This window comes from Quercus lobata, chromosome 5 (assembly GCF_001633185.2).
Source record: "Quercus lobata isolate SW786 chromosome 5, ValleyOak3.0 Primary Assembly, whole genome shotgun sequence".
Lineage (NCBI taxonomy): Eukaryota > Viridiplantae > Streptophyta > Magnoliopsida > Fagales > Fagaceae > Quercus > Quercus lobata.
The window spans coordinates 70,845,140-70,849,205 of record NC_044908.1 but is presented as its reverse complement, the minus strand read 5'-3'; the positions used below and the strand labels follow the sequence as shown (position 1 = coordinate 70,849,205).

General features: G+C 34.4%; 1 pseudogene; it reads right to left on the bottom strand.

Annotated features, from left to right (window-relative positions):
• Nucleotides 1–257: 257 nt before the first annotated feature.
• On the bottom strand, nt 258–2,761 carry LOC115991050 (annotated as a pseudogene).
• Nucleotides 2,762–4,066: the final 1,305 nt, after the last annotated feature.

Here is a 4,066-nt window from a genome sequence, read left to right as displayed (position 1 = left end):
CTAGTGGCAGAGCCAGGAATTTATATTTGGGGGGGCCATGTATAATTTTTTTTTTTTTTTTTTTTTTTTGTGTGTATGAAATGTAAAATAGTAATATACAATATTTCATAACTGAGTATGTATAAACCAAAGTATATTTAATTAAAATTAAACAATCATGAGACAAAATTAAAAAAAAATGATTTAATATCTTTAATCAACTATAAAATGGGCAAAGTCGCAAAACATACAATAACATAAAAGCTAAACATCTTTGTTCAAAACTGTAACCTATGCTCTTTAAGAGATCTAAAGTCATCAAGTATTGAGTTAGTAGTGAAGTTCTCAGCAATTTCCTTTTCAATGTAGACAACTAAGTTGTCTGAGAGAAACTCGTCCTCCATTTTGTTGCGCACTCTTGTTTTAACAATTTTCATAGTTGAAAAGGCTCGCTCACCAGTTGCTGTGGACACTGGAAGAGTCAAAACAAGGCGAATCAATCGATCAATAAGAGGATATACTTGTGACTTTTCTGTCTCTACTAACCTTCAACATAATTCTGCCATAGATGACAAATTCTGAAACTTCAAATGATTTTGCACATCATGCTCAAATAGCTTCAATTGAATTTTCAAACCAGTCCTATCACGCTCAGAAAAATTAAGAGGATAATATTTCTCAACAAGACGACATATATCATCCACATTAAAGGATTTGTAAGCATCCTTTGGATCCAAAGCAGAGCAAAGTGTCAAGAGTTCTATTGGTTGTTCACCAAACCTATTGTCAAGCTCTTGTAGTTGAACATCTATTGTAGCATTAAATATATCAAAATGATAATGATGCTCCACTGTAACATGATCCCTTTTCTTACGACTTCTACCTTCAACATATTGAGCACTTAGATCTGGAATATCAATTTCAAATATTTTGGAGAATCCTATGACATTCTCAAGAAAATTATCCCAGCCATCTACTCTTAAATTTTGGATGAGTGCCTTTGTTGCTGAAACTAAATTTTGGGTATTTGAGATGTCTTGAGATTTCTGTTATAAAGCTTGACAAAGAACATCAGTAATACCCATGATTTCCTTCATTAGATGTAAACTAAATATAAACTCAAATGAATTAATCATTTTATGAGCTACATTTGCATCTCCACGTTGCAAGTAGGTGGACCCATCTTCCTTTATATTTTCAAGCACCAAACAAGTTGGACCAAACATCCTTATTAGGCTACAAATAGAATTAAAATGAGACCCCCAACGAGAATCTCCAGCCCGTTTTAGAGTTCCAATTTGGTTTGCTCCTATTCCTGTTTCAAGTTCATCAATAGCTAACATTCTAGCAATTTCTGCAGGTTGAGCAGCTCTTAGTTCATCATTACGTTTACACGAAGAACCAACTATAGTGATAATGAAATTTAAATTCAAGAAGAATTCATGGATAGGGATTACCTCTCTTGATGCAGCAACTAATGCTAATTGTAATCGATGAGCAAAGCAATGCACATAGTATGCATAAGGACAATCATTAAGAACTAAGGCTTGCAATCCTTTCCATTCACCACACATGTTGCTAGCACTGTCATATCCTTGTCCACGAATATTTTGAATGTCAAGACAGTGACAAGAAAGAATAGCATATATTTCGTTCTTCAGGGTCAATGCAGCAGTGTCTTTAACATGAGAAAGATCAAAGAACCGTTCTTGTATAAAGCCATCATTGTCAACAAATCTCAAAACAAGAGCCGGTTGCTCTCTCTTTGACTTATCACGTGACTCATCAACAATAATACAAAATTTGGAATCCCCAATGTCTTCATGAATCTTACTCCGCACTTTGCTTGCAATAACATGTAGAATCCCCTTCTGAATTGTAGGTGAAGTGTATTTAGCAGATTTAGGAGCATTTTCCAAAACAACTTGTGCAACCTTATCATTATAAGATGCCAAAATTCTAATCATCTCAAGGAAATTTCCTCGGTTATTTTATTGAAGGGTTTCATCATGACCTCTAAAAGGACACCCTTGAAAGGTGAGCCACCAAACAGTATCAATAGAAGTTTTCACCCGCAGTCGATTATTTAGAATTTGTTCAGAACTTTGCACATTCATCACTTTATCTATATGCACTAATCATTCAATAGATCATCACAATATTTCACAGCATTGTTGTGGGGTGAGCAAGGATCTTCTCCAACATGATTCAAAAAGGCACAATTCTTTCCATTATTGACTTTTTTCCAATTTCTAAATCCCGTGAAAGTAAATGCATCACAGCCAGGGCGTCTACTTCTTTCCATGGTAAAGAGATAACATGGTAGACAGTATGCAGCATCTTTAGTAGGAGAATACTCCAGCCAAGAAGAAAATTGAGTGAACCAAGAAGCTTGAAAGCGACGAGGATGCTTTTCTCTAGAAAATGGATAGTTTGAAAGACGAATTTGATATGGTTTAGCTTTTAAATAAGCACGTCTAACTTCATCACGTATATTGGCTGGATAGTTACACATTTCAATGCGCTCTCCTGGATCTCGTTTTAAAATTCTAACATCAACTTCATTGGAACTAAGTGGTGAAAATTTTAAATGAATTTCTTCAAGTTCCACTTCCACCACTGACGGTCTAGAAGGATGTTTTTCGGGATCAATTCTTGGAGATTTGGAAGGATGCTCATTGGAAGTTGACGCTTCAACATTAGAACCTAAAAGTGTACTATTTTCTGAATTACTGTCTTCATTTTTTTTGAAGAATGAGTCAATAGTCCTAAACTTGCCCATGACCTAAATTATCAAATTAAGTTATCACTTATATTAAATAAAAGACAAACAATCATTTAAATGTCAATACATAAAAAAGAAAAAGAAAAGAATAAACAACAACTAAATACATGAATATATATATTGTCTATAATATATTGATTATTATAATAATAAATAATATATTATAAGAAATTTAAAAAAGAAAGCAATGAAAAAAAAAAACAAATACCTGAAGCACACGATGACACAGCACAAGCACAAGCTGTCAAGCACAATGAACAGAAGCTTCACAAATTGAGTCACAAATTGAGGGGCCCACAACAATAGCTTACTGACAATTGTAATGAGAAAGGAACAAAATTAGTTACTTTTTATGGTCTAAATTCAACACATATCACGTTTACCCAAGAAAAATTGAACACAGTACATATATTTGGGTCCGGCTCCCCTCCCGTTTGAAACCCTCCTATTTTCTCCATTTTTTATTTTATTTTGATGAAGGACACGTGGTAAAGAAGTAATCTAACGATTAGAAAAACGCCAACACAATCTCTCTATTTTTCTAATCTTCTTTCCCTCACCTCTCCTCTTCTCTTTGCAAATTATCGTCATCACCTGAGCATGAGAGACCCATCAATGGAAACTTTATTCAACACAGGATACCAAAGGAAATGAAATCCAGTACCTCTCTTCTCTAGATGTTTGCCCAGAAAGACAAGAATTAAAAAGAAAAAAAAAAAAAAAAAAAAAACTGCTGCGAAAATCATTGTTAAATATAACAATATAAAAATCCGAAGATATTACCATTATCAATTTATTTGAATCATATAGACATAATATGGATCACAAAAGAGGGAATATTACTACATAGCAGAAGCACTAAGCCCAACCTCCAACGGTAAACAATCCCAATTAGGATTTTGATGCCTCTTATCTCCAACTGCAGACCCATCCACATCGACGAGCCACAGTTTGATTTGCTTTGAAATCTGGTTTTGAATCATAGCTTGCAGTGTGGGTTGCGTTTACAGTTGCCCAGTGACGGCGGTAATGTTGTAGAGAGAAGAGGACAGCCAAAGAATGAAATTAAGATGAGAAAAATTGAGTTGGTGTTTTTCTAATTCTTGAGTTGGTTTTTTTCTTTTTTTAATTCTTGTCTTTCTGGGTAAAAGATCTAGAGAAGAGAGGTATTGGATCTAATTTGCTGGATTTGATTTCCTTTGGAATCTTGTGTTGAATAAAGCTTTCATTGATGGGTCTCTCATGCTTAGGTGATGCGGTAATTTGCAGTGAGAAGAGGAGAGGTGAGGGAAAGAAGATTAG